The sequence below is a fragment of the Dipodomys merriami genome, unplaced genomic scaffold (assembly GCF_024711535.1).
Source record: "Dipodomys merriami isolate MVZ:Mamm:240054 unplaced genomic scaffold, mDipMer1.0.p SCAF_2, whole genome shotgun sequence".
NCBI lineage: Eukaryota > Metazoa > Chordata > Mammalia > Rodentia > Heteromyidae > Dipodomys > Dipodomys merriami.
In genome coordinates, this window is record NW_027203381.1 from 99,840,064 (window position 1) to 99,862,155 (window position 22,092).

At 33.2% G+C, this 22,092-nt stretch overlaps 1 protein-coding gene and 1 pseudogene across 5 annotated transcripts in view; one reads left to right on the plus strand and one right to left on the minus strand.

The window, feature by feature from the left end:
* Robo1 (roundabout guidance receptor 1) overlaps positions 1-22,092 on the plus strand; it is an 820,976-nt gene that overhangs the window by 374,287 nt on the left and 424,597 nt on the right. The window lies entirely within an intron of this gene.
* LOC138832630 (large ribosomal subunit protein eL8-like) overlaps positions 1-22,092 on the minus strand; it is a 79,429-nt pseudogene that overhangs the window by 9,878 nt on the left and 47,459 nt on the right.

Consider the following 22,092-nt stretch of genomic DNA (forward strand, 5'->3'; position numbering starts at 1 on the left):
AGCTCATATAGTCATACATAGATTTTCTCATCTTCAAATGCTAACTCATCTATGTCTAAAAATTCTCCTGTCAGTGTCTTTATGTGAGACACACAAGCTGTTTTCCAACAATACCTTCATGGGAAAATCTTCTCTTGCAAAATCCTATGTACATGGTAATGTTTGTAATTTTAAGTTACAAATGTACTTTATATGTGGATATATTAAACTTCTGTTTCTGATATCTGTATGTATTGTTTGTAATTTAATAATCCTTCTTGAATATCATGGAAGTTTTAATAATATTGTATTCTGTCATTCCTATCTACTAACTCAAAAATAGACTGCTAGCCCTTGTTAAGACTTTAGGTCTTTGCAAAGATAATTTATTCTTAAGGTATGAATGCAGCAGACAGTCATATTGGCTTAAATTCATATAATAGATGAATAGACCAATAAAAATTTCGTTCTTCCTATGTTTCAGAGGCTGTCCCATATTATCCAAATAGAATAGTTCATCTTAGTTTCTCAAGCAGTGTTTCTTTCAAAGAGGAAAAAAATATTTGAAGCAATTAATGTTCATTAAACATGTTGCCAAGTTAATGAAGCTCTGAGAATGTGACATCATGATAATAAAATTGAGCTGTACTAGTGGAATATAATAAAAATAATTTAGCTTTACATTTCCCAGAGGGAGCTCATAAATGGTAATATGGTAAATCTCTGATTTATATATATATATATATATATATGCTTTAAAATACTCCTGAACTAGCAGTTATAACTTCATACTCAGCCCATTTTTTTATTTTTAAAGTAGAAAACTTGTCTATTAAAAAGAAATAGTTATTAGAACATTTAAAAAATAAATACTTATCAGAACAATATTTTTCAGAGGCTGTATTTTTTTCAAAAAAAATTTATTGTGAAAATACTGTACAGAGGGGTTACAATTACATGGGCAAGATAATGAGTACATTTCTTATCAAGCATTGTAGCCTCCTCCTTTGTTTCCCCTTCCCATCCCATCCTCCCCCCACCCCCACAGCTAACCCTCCCCCACCCCGACCAAAGTTGTAAAGTTCATTTTCGACACACAACTTGTACATCTCATTGTTGCAACGGGTCCACCTGTATCCCTAGTTAAACGATTTGTTTTTTCCCTTCCCCTCCACAAATTATAACAACATCAAATACAGTGAAAGCAGGGCTTATACCGTGGGGGGGGGACATACAAAGCAACAAAGAAATAATCTTATAAATGTGTTAGAAACAATCGTATGAAAGAAAAAAAAACATTTAAATACATATTTTAGGGTTCATTTCCCTAACATCAACTTATCTGTCCTTTTCTGCTTGTCTCAGACATATACTAGTAGTTGCAAATAAGGGAAACCATGGGACCGATGTTTCTTTGGGCCTGGCTTACTTCACTTAATATAATTTTTTCCAAGTCTTTCCATTTCCTAACCAATGGGGCAATGTCATTCTTTCTGATGGAGGCATAGAATTCCATTGTGTATATATAACACATTTTCTTGATCCATTCATCTACTAAGGGCCATCTGGGTTGGTTCCATATCTTAGCTATGATAAATAAGGCTGCAATAAACATAGTTGCTCTGGTAGCTTTAGTGTGGTCTTGTTTGTGAACATTTGGGTAAATGCCCAAAAGTGGGATTGCTGGGTCATAGGGGAGTCTTTTGAGGAACCTCCATACTACTTTCCAAAGTGGTTGAACAAGTCTGCAGTCCCACCAACAATGCAGTAAGGTTCCCTTCTGTCCACATCCCCTCCAGCATCTGTTGTTATTAGAGTTCTTGATTATAGCCATTCTAACTGGGGTGAGGTGGTATCTCAGTGTTATTTTGATTTACATTTCTTTTATGGCTAGAGAGGTTGAGCATTTCTTCCTGTGTCTATTGGCTATCCTTCTTTCAGAGGATATATTTTTAAGCAAGATATCCACCTATACGAAATGCAATATTTTTCTACCATACTAAATGTGTTCAACTTTTAAACATAAGCAAGAACCTTCCATATATGCATTCCCTTACTTCGAGTTTAACAAAATAGGCAGGAAGGACAATCCAAGTTTAAATCTTTCGGGACCCCAAGCTAATAACAGTGACAACCACAACCCAACTACAGAAATAATAATTTCGCAGGAGAGACACTCTTAGCAGGAACTCCATAATTATCAGCTGCTATCTATGACCAACACTGTTCTGAACTGCCAACACTGTTGGCATCTTTCAGGTCTGCCTTACAGGTTATTCTTTCCACTACATATTTAGGATACTGGGACACTTCTTTGCACACTTACATCGTTCTTCCAAAATTCTTTTGTTGTTGTTGTTGTTGTTTGGGTTTTTCTGTGGGGTTTTTTTGGGGGGGCTTGTCGGTCATAGTGCTTTAACTCTAGGCTTGGGCGCTGATACTGTGTTCTTCGGCTTGAGGCAAGTCTCTACTGCTTGAGCCACAGCACCACTTTCAATTTTCTAGTGGTTTTGAATGGTTATCCTCGGATTTCAGCCTCCTGAGTAGCTAGGATTACAGACATAAGCCACCAGCACCTGGCTGTTTCCAAGTATATGTATATATATATATATATATATATATATATATATATATATATATATATATATATACACTATATATATAGTTTAATAGTATCTAATATAAATTTGGAGACTATGCTTCCTTTGTCTATTACTACTCACTGTAAACATGGAATGCATGAGGAAGCATGGATTTTGAAGTCTAAATTGGATCAAAGCATCCTTCTTCATTCATTTAGCAGTTAGTTAAACTTGCAGAATTGCTTGCTTCCATTCCAGAATGAATATACCACTCTGAACTCCCCAAAGTGGTCCCTGAGGTTATCAGTCTAACAGATGGGTAACCATATTATTGATGTCCCTTTGTTTCATTCTTCTTAGTAGTGACTCTTGATATTGCTATATATGGTTTTTCTTTATCCCTTGACATCTATTTCACTCATCTTTCTCTTGTTCTTTTTCTGTTAGTGTTCAGAGAATCATTGTGGATTTTAACTGTTACAAAAATCCTTTTCTGGGTCTCTTTTAAGAAAATTTCGGCCTGTGAAGTAAGCCAGGCCCAAAGAAACATAGGTCCCATGCTTTCCCTTATTTGAAATAACTAGTATATGTCTGAGACAAGCAGAAACGGTCAGATAAGTTGATGTTAGGCGAAATGAACCCCAAGATAAGGATTCAAATGTTTTTCTTTCTTGCAATTGTTTCTAACATATATATAAGATGATTTCTTTGTTGTTTTGTATGTCCTTCCCCACGGTATAACCCCTGTTTTCACTGTATTTGATGTTGGTATACTTTGTGGAGGGGAAGAGAAAAAGCAAATATTAAATAGGGATACAGGTAGGCCCATTGCAACAATGAGATATACAAGATGTTATGTCGAAAAATGATGGAATGGGAATGATGGGGGATGGGAAGAGATGGGAAGGGGAAACAAAGGAGGAGGCAACAGGCAACAATGCTTGTTAAGAAATGTACCCATTACCTTGTCCATGTAATGATAACTCCTCTGTATGGTATTTTCACAATAAACATGCATTTAAAAATCCTTTTCATTATTTCTCCAATTTCTTTCTCCTTAATGGATCAAACAGAAGTCCTTCATTTTCATGTAGATCACTCATAATATGTTTTATGATTTTGACTTTGAATTAGTTATGAAAACTCCCTTGTATTTTTCTCTATTAACTTGATAGATCTAAATTTCTCATTTTAGGTTTTAATGAATCTTAAGGTCAATTTTAATTTCTCCAGACTATCTCAAAAAAGTACAAGCATTTTCCCATTGGTAGAAACTTTGGTTAGATCCATATGTACAATATATGCTTACAAATTATCTGTTCTGATACCCTGATCTCTGTGTCTGTTTTAAGTAATTTCTATGGATAAGGCTTTGCAATGTTCTTCACATAAAGCTATGACTTTATCTCTGTTAGCTACCCAAACATATGTATGAATTGTGTTTCCATTAATTAAAGTCATATAATAATGTGGCCTTGAGATAAGTATGCTTTCTATTCACTGAATGAAATTAATAATAATTTATATGAGATAGAATTAAGAAGAATACTGAAAGTCTATCAGTAAACAATAGACTAATGCATCTTTCTGAGAGGTGAGAACATATTAGGAGTTGAACCCATGACCTTGCCCATGTTAGGCAAGTACTCTATCATTTGAGTCATGCATCCAGTCCTTTTAGTTATAGTTTGTTTTGATGTTTTGTTAGCACTATTCTAACTTTTCCCAAGATGGTTGCACATTTATTTGTTAACCTCCCAAGGAGATAATATTCACCATCATGCCTGGCTAGCAATTCATCTTAGTCAAATAGTAACTCAATAAACATAAGTACAAAAAAAATCCAGAAGATACTAAACCAATTGTCTGCTCTTGTTAAATAATGTACACAGGAGGACATTCATGTATCTGTTTGATGAGAGTTAACATCCAGCATAAATATGGCATGTTCTTATTAGTGACAACAATTAGTAAAAAGTAAATTTCCATGTACTCTCAAAAAATAAGATTGGTAGAAAGGGTGGCATGGACCAAGATGCACTGTACTCAGAAACTGACATGTTGAATTGAAACCTCTTTATACAATTAATTAAGGTGTTTTTTAAAAAAAAATAGACTAACTTCATATAAACTACTTTCTACTAACTCAGCTTCACAAGTTAACAGTCATGAGTCAATCCACATTTAACTGATCTGTCAGAAAGCCAGACAAAAATTTCAGAATTCCTTAATAAGACAATATAGAGGTCAAATATTTCATTCTTCTTCTCTAATGATTAACGCTGGACTTGGCTTAAATATTGATGAGAGTTTTTCAGACCAATAACAGTTCAATAACAGAATATCAAGGACTAGAAAGCAAAACTGGGGCTTTCTTTCTTTGTTTGTTTTAATTGTAAAGGGGATGTACATAGGGATTACAATAAGTCAGGTAATGAATACATTTCTTTTTGAACAGTATCACCTTTTCCCTCATTTTCTCCCTGTTTTTCCACCGTGTCACCATCCCAAACATAGTGTCTAGTGAATATCACTGCTGAATTAGTTCACCTTTTGTCTCACCATTTCTGGGCTCTGCCTTAAGCTCCTGTGAACAGATAAAGTTATACACAAGAAAAAAAGGTACAGAAATCAGAAACAGCAACCAAAGAGAGTGAAAGAAAGCAAAATATCAAAGAATCTCCTTTCCTTTCCTTGGAAAGAGTGCATTTAGATAAACATTTTATATGAGCATATGCACATACATATTGAGCCATTGTGATCATCTCCTAAGCATATCTTCCTTTGATCTTTCTGTGTGAATGCTTAGAATCCTAAATAATTTATCATGTCAAAGTGTCATTTTTTTATCTTTTATCATCCAGTGTGTTTACTTGAAGATTTATAGACATATTCTAGTTATTACAAATGAGGGAAGACATGCAATCTATGTTTTTGAGGTCTAGCTTATGTCACTTAATATAATTTTTTCTAAGTCTTTTCATTTCCTTATGAATGGGGCAATATCATTCTTTCTGATGGAACCATAGAATTCCATTGTGTATATATACCAAGTTTTCTTGACCCATTCGTTCACAGAGGGGCATCTGGGTTGATTCCTTATTTGGCTATGGTAAACAATGCTGCAATGAACATAGTTGTGCTAGTAGCTTTAGTGTGGCCTTGTTTGTTGTCTTCTAAAACTGGATTTTATTGTTGTTGAGGCTCCCCTAGTTGATTTGAAGGTATCTAGAGTAGATAACAATGCTCAGCAGAGCTCAGACTGATCATCCCTTTTCACATTACCTTGGTCTTCCAGCCATCATAAATTCCTGACCAAAAGCCAGGAATTAACTCTAAACTAAAAAGTAATTTTATTTATTCATACCCTTTGTTGTTTTTAACTGAGTCTGAAGGCCTTATGTTAAACTAATACAAAATTTAATTTAACAATTGAAAAGTCAAAGGAAATCTAACATAAAAGCTTAATAAATATAACTTTAAAATGTATGAAATATGTATGTATATATGTATGAATATTTGTGTGTATTTATATATAGATTTCTTTTACTTGCCCACTCTTTGTACGGAAGTCTAAGTGGTAAAGATAAAATGTATTTTTAATAATCTTTGGTATTTGATGATACAGGGAGAAGTAATGCACTCTAGTCTGAATTTACTGTTAGTGTTTTTAGAACCTGACAATGAAAATGTAGAAAGATGGAAGAATATTAGCAATCCATAGCACTATTTGCTCTGGCAAACTGCTTACTTAACAAAAAACATCCATTTATTTAAACTTAGGTCACCCTTCCTTTATTACAGTAATTACTGCCTTTCAACTAGAGATAATGTGCTTGATTTTCCAAGTATGTGTGAACCCTATGGCTTAGGAGTCACCCAACCTCAGTCAATAATGCAAAAACTGACCTAATACTGGAGTGTTAGTTCTATTTATCAGTCTAATAGTATCTAGTTCTTACTATGGGCATTAGTCTGCATTCATTGTTCTTATTTTCTTTTCCTTTTTATTTTTGTATTCAATTATTATGGATACGTTAATATTAAAAATGGGATGGGAAGGGGAAACAAAGGAGGAGGCTACAATGCTTGATAAGAAATGTACTCATTATCTTGCCCATGTAATTGTAACCCCTCTGTACAGTATTTTCACAATAAAAATAAAAATAAAAAATAAAATAAAATAAAAATGCATGATATTGTTAAATCTAATAAACTGAATCTAGTACATGCAAACTATACATTACAATAAGTTTATTTGTTTATTAAGTTGAGTTGATTATATCTGAGGGTACACAGCATATCAAATTATTCAATTGAGTCACTATTCTCTAGTGTTAGAATCATGTTAGGACCACTTCTTTAATATTTAACTTTTAAGTTTTCCTGTTGCTTTGTCATTAAATGAAGATGACATTTTTATTCAAGGCCACTAGGAATTTACATGTACTAATTTCATACACAGATATATTAAACTACTCTTAATTAGACGAATCATTAAAAGCTCCTTGCGAGAAGACCTGAAAACAATACTCGTCATAAATAATAAAATGCTTTTAATAATTTATCAAGCTCAAACTAGCACAAATAATTTTTATGCCCTAGTCTTTTAGACATATACATCTGCTTCAGTGGATTTTGTTCAATAATAAATCCCCAAGTATAGTTAAAGTTCTTTCAAAGTGAAACAAAAATAATTTGCTAAAGACCTTATCAGTTCCTTTTTAAAAAATTCATTGTTTATATCAACCAATTATTGAAGCAAGCTTATAACTGCTATATATTTAATAATTTGTTTGAAAGTGCTATGCATAAAAGAGACTCATGTTAATTGGCAAACAAACAAACTTATTTAGGATAGCTATGCTTACTTCCTAGAAGAGCTAAAATAATATCTTTGTCTCATTCTTTTCATGAGTACAATATATATGATGTTGGATAAGCTGAATTTCATCCATGGTTGAAAATCTTAGTCTTGGAGAGCTTCCTTGCAGTGGTTTGAGTGACTTCTGGTTACATCGCATAGCTTGGTACTAGGATATGGGGCATGTGTTGCATTTGCGGTCTTTCAGGTAAAATGCATTCACATGGCTTACAACAGATAGTTTCAAAATATGCATAAAAGGAAAATATTATCCTCTATAAACTATATACTCTGAAAAATAGTATCTATTAAATATGGTTCCTATACACAATGGAATATTAAGTCATTTGCATGGAATGAATGGACCTAGAACAAATCATGTTGAGTAAAGTAAGCCAAACTCAGAGACACAAACAGTCCATCTTTTCTCTCATACATGGAAGCTAGATCTAAAATACAGAACATGATAAATTATACAAAACTCTAGCCATTCGCACACAGTGAGACCAAAGGATAATCTTAGGAGAGAAACACAAAGGCATAATGCCTATATGTATCTGATCATATAAAATAATAATTATCAAAATGAGCTCCAAGAAATGGAAACAATGGGTTATTCATTTTGGCTTTGGTTTTCTTTTCTTTCTGTCTTGTTCATTTGTCATTCTTTGGGAAGAAATGGAGGGACAAAAGGTGAACAAATGCAGCAGTGGTACTCACTATGTTGAAAATGAACTATACAACTTGTAGGTGGGGATGGGAGGGAAAATCTGGGATAGCGTGAAGGAAAGAATGACATTGGTCAAAAGGGACATGTGCTCTTCACCTGACTTATGTTAGTGTAACCGCTCTGTACATCATCTTTTTAATAACAATAACAATAAAATAAAATATATTCAGAGAAACAAAAATGTGTTACCTAATTTTGAATTTGGCTCTGTATGCTATTTTATAATAAGCCATAGTTCCTGGTTTGCAAATGTTGAACTATATATTTTGTATATATTTATCTGCACTTTTACAATTACAATAAAAATGTGTCTGCATGTGTTCATGTAAATCAACATTAATACTGAAAAGGATTGAATAATGGTGTTGAAGTTAGTTAGGTCAGAGCTCCAAATACATCCCCTAGAGTATAATGAGATCAGCTTCAATTAAATCCAGTGTCTGTGAGCAGAGCAATATATCGGTTCACATGAAACTTGTTTTACAAAACTCGTTTGCATTTATTGACATTTTTGTCCAATCATGCTTTAACACTTAAATCCTAAGGCAACTATCTGCACTCTCCTAAAATGTTTAGTTGGAAGAAAACAAATTTTATATCCAGGAATTCAGCTACATTGAGCTCCCTAAATCTTTGTCATGTTTGTACATCCTTGACAAAAATATGGGGATATTTACCATTCTTGATGTTTTACTATATACAGAGTACACTTTCAAAATAGACACATATTGAAACTCTTTCCTTTTCTGGATTCTTGTTATTCTCTAATTAACAGGCCTCGGCCAGGAGTTAAACCTCAAGGAATAAAGGCAAATCAGAGCTTTCAGAAGGAAAGAATGGACAAAACATTGGCGAATCTTAGAGACCCCCCAGTGGAGAGGAAACCCTAGACAGGTGGCAGATTCAGATTCAGTATCAATTCAGCCAAAACTAATCTTGCCCTTCACTTTCTCAAATTGTCATTATATGTCATCATGTTTATAAATGTAAACTTTTGTTTACAGAGACTCAAATATCATCTTGGGTATTGAATCATGAATTGCTAATAGAATTTGCACTGTCTACCCATGGGATTTTATAAAGCTCATTTGTTGCCACATTTGTTCCCAAACATGGCTTGACCACCAAATTTGTCTTTCAACTCATGAATGTCATTAGTCCTCTGTCTTATGTGCTATATTGATCTCAATTCTCTAAAGCGTTCTCAGGTGCCAGAGTAGCTATTTCTGTGTTTTTAAAAAATGATTTCTAGTCTTCAATCATGGGGAAGCTGTCTCTTCTATTGCCCTGGAAGCCACTCTGTCTCTGCATTATACACAAGCACCTTCAACTGTACTTCTGACCATCTGCTAGATTGGCATGATGCCTGATTCTGACAAGGGTAGGAGAGAGGGAGAGAGGCAGACAGAGGGGGGAGAGGGAGAGAGAGAGAGAGAGAGACAGAGAGAGAGAGAGAGAGAGAGAGAGAGACAGAGAGAGAGAGAGAGAATAAAAAGAAATGAGAAAGAAAATTAAGAAAGCAAAGAATGGGTTTGGAAGGAAAAAAGAAGAAAGAAGGAAGGAAAGAAGGAGGGAAGGAAAGAAAGCAGGAAGGAAGAAAAGGAAGGAGGGAGAGAGGGAAAGAAAAATAAAAAATGGAGAGAAGGAAGGATGGAAAGGAAAGATGAAATTAATTTAACATTTTATTAGTATATATTAGTTATACTTGGGGGGTTATTGTAATATTTCCTTGCATGCATATACAATACACACATAACTTTTCCCCTTTCTATCCTATTCATTTTCCCTCCCTTATTTTTAAAACAGTTTCAACAAGTTTCATTGCCCTTTTTTCATACATGTACGGAAAATATTTCCACCATAGTCACCCTTACTCCCTTCCCAGTGGTACCTATCCCCTAACAGAGCATGTTTTGTCAATATTTCCTCTCTGTGTGTATATGTGTGTGTACATGCGTGTGTGTATACAAATCACACAAAGGTCTTATATCATGGTATCTCACAGATGCATGTTTTATATTTTAATCTGAATACACCCTCTGTTGCTCCCTCTTGCCACAAATCCCTTATTAGACAACAGCCTTCAATGACTTTTCTTATATAATCTTCATACATAGAAGCAAAGTTTTTCAATATTAGCCACACTCCATTAAATGAAGATATCCTGTCTGCTTTGCCATAGGTACTAAGAACCTTCAGTTTATCTAACCTTCAGTTTTCTAAATCCTATAAATAATAGATTATCCAAGAAGAAATCTCTGTTCTGTCCAAGAACAAAATCCATGGTGCCTCAAGCTTCTTTTCAAAGGGCCCCATCTGCTAATTAAGAGTTCAAATAGCCTTATCTTAAAGTCTTCCCTTCCTATTGCCCTTCTGTTTGAATCTAGGAAATATCTTCATTACAGACCTTCCTAGAATACAAAAGGATAGATGAGGATAAAAGCCTACAATCCCCTGAACATGGTTTCAGATGAATGTTTGAAGACTTAGGAGAAACTTATTATCACTTAACATGAATTATTTTAGTTTTCTGACCAAAAGTCAGGCTTACTTTATTTTTATTCAGGCTTAATTTAGATAGGACCATCTGAATTCATGCTTTGGTTTCTCTGAATAAGATTTATTCATTGTCTGCAGTATTTATTGATTCCTGTGCTCTAGGGCTGACTATTGTGTGCTTAAATTCAGCTTCCTAAGCTGTTCACTCCTCTCCATGTCAATAAAAGCACCAGGGAAAGAAAATTAGGAATGTGGCTTAGAGAAAACAAGAAAAAGATTTTAGAGAGACAGACTTTCATTTAAGCTGATTACATATAGTCAATGGATGAAAAATTGAAAAAAAAAAGGTATTTTAATCATCTCAAAATGTGAAGCTTTACTGATATGGTTTTTATTTTCTTCTTATTTATTTATTTATTTATTTATTTATTTATTTTCTTTCAGTAGTTGTAAAATAGAGTTTCTATTCAATGTGTCATTTATGGTAGTTTTACATTTAACATATCCATCATTCCCAGATTTAAAATAATACTCAAATGTGTATGAGTGTTATTTTACTCTTACTGTAAGTCCATTTCTCAATATTGGAACAAGCAAAATTTGGTAACATTTAAGAAAGTTTTGTCTTGGCCATGCCTATGTTTTCTTTAATACTGTTTTAACTAACAGATTTTAATGTATTTTAAAAATTATAATACGAAGGTTTATTATTTTTCTTTATATAAACTAACAAATTAATGAAATAGAAAAGTGAAAATGTGTGACACAGTAAATATATTTTTAATAAAGAACCTAAAGGAAATGCAGTTGGGCAAAAAAAAAAGATTTTACTTTTCTTTTTAGAATGTCAACTCCTTTGCACAATACTTAAAATTATATATATATTATATATTATACATATTAATGATACACATATTATATATCTGAACACAGACAACAATAGATGCTGCTGTGGATGTTGGGTAAAACAACCGTAATATACTGTTGGTAGGAATATAAACTATGGAAGGCAGTTTGGAGATTGCTAAAAAAAAATGAAAACAAAAACAAAATATTGGAATCATACTATTCCTTGTATGACAAACAAAAACTTTTTAATTTCATGGTAATATTTCCCCATTTATTTACATCTACTTCAGGCAACAATCCAACATCCTCTAAAGTGTAGTGTAGGATCTTTTCTACTTGTTGTCAAGTTGTTTGTATCTTTCTGATTTGTTTTTCGTCCTCTACTAGGAGAAATTAAATTCTATTTACCACTCAGTTATCTCCTAGAAAATAGGATGCTTATTTAAGATCTTTAAAATACCTTTGAAACATAAGATAGCTTATGAGCCATGAATGACCAGCTGGTATTTATGTGAACAAGTAAGGAAATACAAACTGGGTGCTGATGGTTCATGCCTATAATCCTAACTGCTCAGGAGACTGAGATATAAGGATCTAGGTTCCAGGCTGGTTTGGGCAAATAATGCAAGAGATTCTTATCTCCAATTAACCATCAAAAGATGACTCAAAGTAGAACTGTGAGGCAACTGATAAGCACCAGCCTTAAGGGGAAAAAAAAAAACCAAGAAACAGCAAGAAGGCTCTGAGATCAAGCCCCAGTACTGGCACAGAGGAAAAAAAGGAAATATATACAAATATTTATTTGTCAACTTCTAGTGTCTTATAATTCCCATTCTATTATTAACTTCATTAAATCATAATACTTCACTATATAAAGTGCATTTTTAATTCCCAGTGATAAAAAAAAATTGTAAATTCTCATTTCAAATGCTAGAAATAAATTGATTTCCTTTACAAAAAGTCATCTATATAAATTCAAAATTGCAGATTTGTCCCAAGCTTGAAACCAAAAGCAGAAATTTAATTATATAATTTCAAATACCAACCTTTTCTCCTTCTACCTTCTTATCTAAAATGTCCTATGTTCTCATTTATCTGCGTGTCAGACATTCTGAGAATACCTGACTTATCCAAAAGAACTTATTTTGCCTTTTGCTGAACACTTAACTATTGCTCCTTTTAGTACTTAGCACATTGTTGTTAATTCATTCCATCTGCCTCCTTTCCATTTCCTCAATTTGCTTGTTCATACCTCCCTGATATGTTTAAGTCTAACTCATTTTTGAAAGGTCTAAGAGAGAAGCAAATGCTTTATTTGGAGATAAGAATTCATGTACTTTATTGGGACTAGATCTTCTATTTTATTTTCATCTACATATAGTGGCAACTGGTCAGTGAAATTCTTATTTTTTATTGTAAAAGTTTAACAAGTAAAAAAAGTTAGGTAACTCAAAAGGACTCATCTCTTCTAAAACAATGATAGTTTCCTTTGAAACTATTATCCTGATTTAGTATATATTAAAAACACTGGAATACAATACAATCTACTCTGCAGGACATATAAAGTATTTCATATGTTTCTTATATATAGTCATGGTACATAGTTTAGAAATTTATTCCCACTGTGTGTAACCTTTGTCATCTAGACTCAGTAAATGCTTAACAGGCATAGGCTAAGCCCATGTGTGTTTTGCTTTAAGGGTAAATAATCTGCACCGAGACAGACAGCCCCTGAGAATATTCCTCCCATATGTCAATATCATGGTTCTTTTTGCAGCATGCCTAATATATCATGTCATCAGCCTGGTCACAGCAAGACAATAGCAATAAGAACCTAATGCTGGAAGTCTTCTAAAATTCCTTTTCAAATTCATACTATTGCCTAACTATTAAAATTCTGTTTGAGAATTGCTATCCTTAATAATGCTGTATCATAAATATATTTTACTTAAATGTAGAGATAACAAGAAGTAAAGAATTTATATATTAACCCATTCACAATTGTAAGTCCACACAATTGGAAAGTGAGCATCTGCATGGATCATTCCTCAGCCTATAAATCTCCTCTGTGTAGACACAAAGGTAGATGAGAATGAACAGACATTCTTACTTCATTCGCAGTTATCAAACAATTCCTTTCTAACATTACTGTCATTACCTTCTAACAATACATAACTCTTCTTAGTACTCCAAGGGAAAAAACAAAGGTTTCTGTTGTGTAGACAATATGGAAGTCAACTTATCATGCGTAGGCATTTATGTTTGATTAGGAATGCACAGATAAAAACAGGAAAAATTATTTTAGTGATCTCTACTGCATTAGAACTGCTTTTGTTCCCCATAAGTTGAACTTTGGGTCAAGAAAAATTTGAATTCATATAGTTCCTCTTTCCTAAGACTTCTAGTAATAAAAGAATGCAGATAATACCATATTAAGTATTTAGAAGGTTATTGCAAATAAAATGTCTTACAATGAACTAGAAATAGATACAAAAGTACATTCTTTTTAATAGTGTTTTCTCTCAATAGTTTCAGGCAATTTTTAAAATACAATATAATGAACACATTCATTGATTTCTTAATTGGCATTTAAATAATATATGCTTAGTGGATTAATGTAGTGGACTTTCACCTCTAATACACAGCTTTAAATTGCCTGGTCATAACATCAGTTTCATTATAACACACTAAAACTGCTAGGGAAATAAGTTTAGTTTTCCATACATAAAGTGTTACATATTGTACAATTATGGTCAGAACTCTCTTGTTTTGTTTTATTTTTAATGAACGCATCAATTATAGTAGTTGAAACAATCACACTCAACCTCCCAATGAAAAATCCAACATTGTCAAAACTTTAGTTCCATTTTTGGCAGAACAAGAGCCATGGAAACAAGAAATCCGTGAAGAATTCAAATTTATACACAGATAATGCCTATACTTGATGAGTGAAATGCTTGTCTCTTGGAATAATTGAATAAATTAGAAATAACCCACTTGCACAGTTGAGTCATTGTTTAAAAATTCTCCTGAGTGATTTATATATATATATATGTACATATATATAAATATATATGTACACATATATATGCAGATTTCTACATTGTGCCATGCTTTTATTACTGATTTTGTCTCTCCTATTTATTCTATTGATCTCCCTACTCTTTTGGATCAAAGTTGTTAAGTATGAGTTCTCAAAACATAATAATGGAAAACTGACCTTTGCATTTTAAATTAAATTGACATTTCCATATCTTAGTATTATATTATAAAAAGCAATATGATATGTAAGAGAACGAAGCAATCTGAATCCCAGAATTTTTCCCAGTCTTGCTATTTCTCTATCCAATTCTTTTGTCTGTCAATCAACACATTATCTTTATTCCCATTCTAGCCGTGGATGTTTACAGCTTCTCTGGACTTAAATACACTTTTTAAAAAATAATATTTTTTAGTCTTCCTATGAAAGGATCCAGGTTGGGCTTTCCTAAAGCCTTTAAGTGGCATGGGCTGTGAGCACTGATGAAAAGTATTAGAAAGGATCAGGTGTCCTGCAAGGTTGTCAAAGGGCATCACTCTTTTCCAAGTGAGTCTAGACCACACTGGGGAATGTCTGGTGAAACCAAAGCACTTAGTGGTCACAGCCTACACATAGATCACTAAAATTAAGACTTAAACAGGAAAAAGTGGATTCCAAGGCACTCAGGTACCACATTATTTCAATATCCATCCATTTCCATCTCTACTTAATGTTAACCTCTACCTCTTCAAACTGACCATGAAGTCTTTGATATCAAAGACAGTATTTTATACTTGCTTTTCTTCTCTATACAATACCAAATGACACTAAAATGTATAGAGTTTTCATAAATGTCTATATGAATAATCAATACCAGCTTTAGGTGATAATTTAAAATTGAAAGTGTATTGTAGCAGATCTAGGCAACCAGTCATGGGAGAAAAAGAAACTTCATATTCCTCTTAGCAGACATTACTGAATACATACAGTTTTAACAATTTCTATTATATGAATTAGTAGTAGATAAAATGCATTTAAATACTCCTTCAGAGGTGAAGTATAAACTTCTATCAAAACAATACATTGAAATTTAGTGAAAAGGAAATAAAAATTTGTTTTGCTTCTTCAATAACCTAATAATACATGTTGTTACTAGTTTCATTACAACATTAAATTATTACCTGATGTTTAAACTCAAGAATTGATCTTCTATCATGTAAACAGGAAGATTTAGCAAATCAGGAAGCTGATATCTGAGGATATCTGTTTGAAACCAAGCTGGGCAGTAAAGTCAGTCAAACTCTTACGGCCAATTAACCACCAGAAAACTGGAAGTTTTGGCTCAAAGTGGTAAAAATGCTACCTTTGAGGAAAGAGTTCAAGGACAATGCCCAGTCCCTGAAGTCAAGACCTACAAACAAGTACTTAATAATAATAATGATAAATATGTAACTGTTCTCTGGGTTTTATGAGATTTCCCGTTCCATTGAAAGATTTATGACTCTATAAATCTGAATAAGGCACAGAGTATACATTTGAAAGGAAGCAATGCCATCCTTAACAAGTGTACAAAAACAGGATCTTTTGTACTGTTTCTTGGAGTGTAACTTAACAGAAGGTCTTTTTTTTATTGTAAAAATACCATACAGAGGGGTTACAATTACATGGCAAGGAAATGAGTGCATTTCTTATCAAGCATTGTTGCCTCCTCCTTTGTTTCCCCTTCCCATCCTTTCCCATCTCCCACCCACCCTCCCCACCCCCAGCCAAAGTTGTAAAGTTCATTTTTTGACCTAATGACTTATACATCTCATTGTTGCAATGGGTCCACCTTAACAGAGGGTCTTTGAGAAATAAAATTACAAAATGTAAAGTGACTAAAACTTTGACTATAAGCTTCTATAGAGTCATTTTTCCAAGTATTCAAATATATTTATATGTGAACCTTTATTATTTTTATAATGTATTATTTTTATAATATAATATATATTTATAACATAATATTTTATAACATAATATTATTATAATAGTGATAAGTGATTGGAAATAAAAAGAATATCTAAGCAAGGAAGACAATGGCTCATGACTGTTATACTAGCTCAGGAGGCTGCGAGCTGGACAATTGAAGTTCAATACTCATCCTAGCAGAAAATTTCACTAGACACCATTTCTAAAACAACAGCAATAAAACCAGGAAGGAAGTATGGTTCAAAAGATAGAATGAATGTCTAACCATCACAAAGCCCTCAGTTAAAACCTAATGAAAGGCCCTGAGTTCTAGCTGTGTAAAACTCTACTGAATTGGAAGCAAAACATATTATTAAAGTATGAATATTATTAAACAGAATCCTATGTGATGAATGTTTAAATGTAAGCATTGATTTTTATGGAAATCAGCTTACTATGAGTCCAGTGAATTTTCAAGGAACATTCCTTACAATTTTCCATGGAATACCTCAGTGAGTTTCAGAATGAATACTTTGTTGCAGATATCCATATTGCTTGATTGTTGATTCGTTTAATGAATGAATGACTGAATGGAGTGCACTCATCTATCAATTCTCATCTCAATAAAAGATACACAGAGATCTCCAAACTGTCTCCATTGCTTCATAATTTCTATATCTGAAATCCCTCCCACATATAAGCTCAAAGAGTTTATGCACAATTTAACAAATTCTGAGATAAAGTTACTTAAAGAACACTACTGTTTACAGTCAAGTATTTTTTAGAATTGATCAAAATGAAAGCTGACTGCAGGTTCTTGGAGCCCTTCAACTAATGCCTGCAGCAATATCATTATTGTTTCATCTTCTTCCTAAGATGTAGTTTGATCATTCGGTCCCATAGAATTTTAATTTGATGAGCCACTGAGCAATGAACAAGATGAGACCTAAGGTCCTTTGGTGTTCGCATATCAAAGAGTGTCTATAGAGGACTGATCATCGCAGGATAAGTCATCTTTGTACCTTTTGCTGTCACCCTCTCCTGGAACTCATCTTGCAAGCATACCACTGACCACCACACTAACAAGGTCATTAGACATTGTCCAGCTAATGGATATATATTCTGCATAGGATACTTTTCTTGACCCATCCTCCATAGAGTAATTTATACCAGTCAAAAGATGCTGGGTTGGGCTGCAATAATAGACACACTCCAAATCTCTATAGCTTATACAAAGATTTTTACTTTCTTACTTGTGTAATCTTGATTCTTCTGAACATCTTTCCTGCCCTTTAAGCCCAAACTCTCTGAACAAGTTTTTGTGTGTGTGTTGTATTATGAGTCATGGCAGAAAGAAAAGAAATTTTCTTGCATGCAATCTTTCCTAATGATACTGCTCAGAAATAACCCATTTTACTGTTGCTTTATAGGTTAAAGCTGTGAAAGAATCATTTTTTGTTTGTTCTAGAATGACTCAGGAATTATTTCTCTAAAAGAGTAGTGAAAATGGACATTTGCCTTTTCAGATATCTAAACATAGTTATTAAAAGCTCATGTCATTCTTCATATAACAATAAAAGGAACAATGAAATATATTTGACTGCAGAGTAGGTAGTATGTCAGAATGGCATATTACAAGCTTACATTTTGAACCAATGGATGGGAGGGAAGAGTCCCTACTTTTGGGGCATTAAGCCTTACAGATTTATTCAACTGTCTCTACAACCATGCAAACTCAATAATAGAGCCATGGGTCGCCACTGAGGGATGAGACATACACATACAGAAAGGATAGGCTAAAAAAGAGACATCATGTGAGAGAATTACTGTCTGTTCAAGGTATGTCTGAATCTGACACTCTAACTTCCCAAACACACTGTACCTTGAGAGACGAACATTACGGGGATTTATGCCTGTCTCCTTACACCCAGAAAAATAAAGAAATAGAATAACAAAGAGGAGTGAATCTTCAAAACAATAAAGAAATGGTAAATAAATATGCAATAAACATATTTTTGCTGGTATATGTTCAAAATGAACTTTATAACTTGGGGGGAGGGAGGAGTTGGGGAGGTTGGGAGGGAAGCGATGCTAGGGGAAAAACAAAAGAGGAGATAACAATGCTCGATAGGAAATGTACTCATTACCTTACTTATGTAAGGTAACCCCTCTGTACAGTATTTTTACAATAGAAAGCATAAAAAAGTAATGGAAGAATATTTAGAGTAATGTCTTTTTTAAAATAATGTCTACTATACAAAGGTTTTTGCAATTAAAATGTCCTAAACCTATTTGACTCCATAAGTAAAAGAAATTTGTTTTAAAAAATGAATAACTAGAAGATATGTAGGAAACACTTATTTCCCCTGAGATACAAAATACTCATAAGTTGACTTGTTAAAATATATATAGATATAGATATAGATATATAGATATATCTATATATCTATACATAGATATATAGATATATATAAAGCCAATAGGAAAATAGGCAAAGGATTAGAACAGAAAATCCATGGTAGAACAAATAATATTTTTTAAGAAACACATAAAAATCAAGATTTTTTTAAATTTTTGTACCTCACAAATGCAAAACAAGGACTGGGAAAGTGGTTCAGTGGTAGAGTGTTTGCCTTGTATGCATGAGGCCATGGGGTCCATTCCTCAGCATCACATAAGCAGAAAAAGGCAGAAGTGGAGCTGTGGCTCAAGTGGTAGAGCACTAGCCTTGAGCTAAAGAGCTGAGAGACAGTGCCCAGGCCCAGAGTTCAGGCCTTACAACTGACAAAAAAGAAAAAAAAAGCAAAACAAAAAACAGTTCATCTACATCATATACTCCCCATACCACAATGAATTAAAAATGGTTGAGGATGAGGTGACTGGGCACGGGAATATGAACTGGGAACAATTTGGAGGAAAATAGTTTGGTAATGATTACTAAATTTTGAAGTGTCTATTCCCTTTGGTTCAGCAAATTCAATTTCTAGGATTTATTCTCAATTAGATTATCATCTAGCCAACAATTTGTACAACATTGTTTACTAGGGATGATGTTTGTAACAATTGGGAAACAAACTACATTTCCAAAAGTGAGTTAAACAAATGTTATAACAGTAAAATTGGCTAGGTAGCTCTGGAAGGAGTTACTTTTATTTACTAACATGAAAAGTGACTTTTTTTTAGAGGAAAAAATAAAAGTCAAGCCAGGTAAAGTAGTTCACACTTCTTAGTCCAACAACTTGGGAAGTTGTGGCAAGAGGATTAACTTGTTTAGAAAGTTTAGGACCAGCCTAGAGAATAACAATATTCTGAGTTGAAATGGGGAGAAGTCGATATCCATCTACCACTGGTAATGATGTCCACTGACTTAAGAAATGGCAGGGCCGTGGACGAGGGGGAATGTGATAAATGGGCTTGGAACAAGACTTTGCTATGTAGTCTAGACTGGCCAATCCTTCTGCCTGAGTCTCTCAAATGTTGGGATTGCAGGAAATGGGCTCAGTGCCTCCAACTTTCGAGGCAATCCCTGTACCAGTCATCCATGCTTCCAGTCTGAGTTTAGGAATTCTGAGTGACTATTTTGTCTTCTATACTTTTCTCTATTCATTAAAGTTTTGTTTGAAAAACACTGGACACATGACCTATGTCATGATTTGTGAAAAAAATGTTAAAAGAGGATTTAGATAAGATACAGCTTTCCACTTTGGTTTTTATGTTCTCTTTTGCTAATTGGGAATTATGAAAGCTTTGTGAAAGAAACTAAATACATGACAAACAAAAACCAACATTATTAAAAGTGAAGAAAAAAATTTCTGGATTTTTTTTGGAAAATGAATGACAGGTACTTAGTTCACACCCAATTATGCATAACTTTTTCATTCCAATTTTCACAGACAATCTTGCCTTCTCAATTTTGTTCCACTCAAATTTATTAAATGAGTAAAATATATCATTGTGAAATGCACATATGTACACACATTAATCTAAAGGAATCAAAATATTAGTTTCTATCACAAACGTCGTAAAATAGGAATGTTACACTATGATTAGATTTACCTAACAGTTATTATTAGTTATAAACTGGATAAATTTCTCCACAAAGGAAAGTTGACAGCATTTGTAACTACTAAGCATCAGTAACCTTGCTCTGAAAATTCAGTGTTCTTCTCTTGGCAAAAGAAAGATCCTTTTGTTAAGTAAATCAAGCTCATTGGAGTTATGACCTTGCCTCTTACCTCTTTTGTAACCTCTTTACAAAAGTGCTCACTGTGTTTATTTTAAAAGTAATTAACTCCACTAAACTAGTATATACAATTTAAGCTTGAATATTTTTATAGTATCGGCGAGCATTTGTGTATTTTTGAAAAATACCAAGTTAAAAATTCCAATTTAACTTCCATATGGGTTACTTAATAAAACGAACTTCAAGTCTTCCTACAGTCTGATACTTTCTCTGATCAAAGTTACATCCAAGTAGTCTTTAAGACAGGAGTTTAAATGCCACATCATTTTTATGATCAAAATTAATCTCACTCAAGTTAAGGAGAGAGTTAATGTTTATAATAAATAATTTTAAATCAATTTAATAGTCATTTTGTTTGCCATGGTTCACAAAGCAGCTAGCCTAGTGACAGAGTGCTTTACCATATCAAATAACCAGCAGAATTAACATCTTGCCCCATGAGAAACAGATCAAATTTAGTGTGAAATTGAGCACAACAGTCATGAACAGGAGTTGAGTTTACTATTGTGATGTCATTGTTCTCCATGACAGAAGGAGACAGAAAAAACCTTTTTCCTTTCCAAAATTGTTCAACCTCTATCAACAATGGAAGTAAGTAAGTTTTAAACATATGTAAATGGAGATGCCCATGGTAACAGGAAATCACAAAAATGTCCCATTAATTAATCAGTCTTTAGATAGAGTGCTTTCTCAATATACCAATACTTAACAAAGGCAGTCATTAATGCTGTCTGGGTGGAATAAAAATAATTAGATCAGACACTAATAAACTTTACTTCTTTTAAAAATAAAAGACACTAAAAGTTCAACAAATTAAACCCCAGGAAGTGGATAGTTGAAAGGAGTAGGGTAGGGTCAAGAGGAGAGGGGTAGATGAATGAAGAGGAGAAGCAAGAGGGGAGGGGAGAATGCAGTCAAGAATTCAATTTTATATTCTACAAAATTAAGAAAAAGAAGGGAAGGATTGGATGAGAAGGATGAGAATGTTGAAAGGGGTGACACTGATCAAGATGCATTGTATTCATAAATTGCTTTATTAAGTGGCAACTCCTCTATACAACTATGTAAAGATAATTTTAAAAAATAAATATTTTTAGAAGTGAAAAAAAAAATAAAAAAATAAAAGACACTTTGTTTCTTAAAATATTCCTCTAATGTACCCTTTGTGTTTTTATCATTAAAAGCTGAAAGGTCTCCAGCTTATCTTAACACACATTTTCACCGGATAATTGGAAAATAGAAACAAAAAAATGGCAAGAAGATAGAAAGGGAAAGAAGGAGGGAGGTGAAAAGAAAGGAAATATGTATTAAAGAAGGAAAATGTAAGGAGGAAATAAATGGAAAGGAGAGCATGTTAAAGCAAGCCTTGTCGCTTCATTT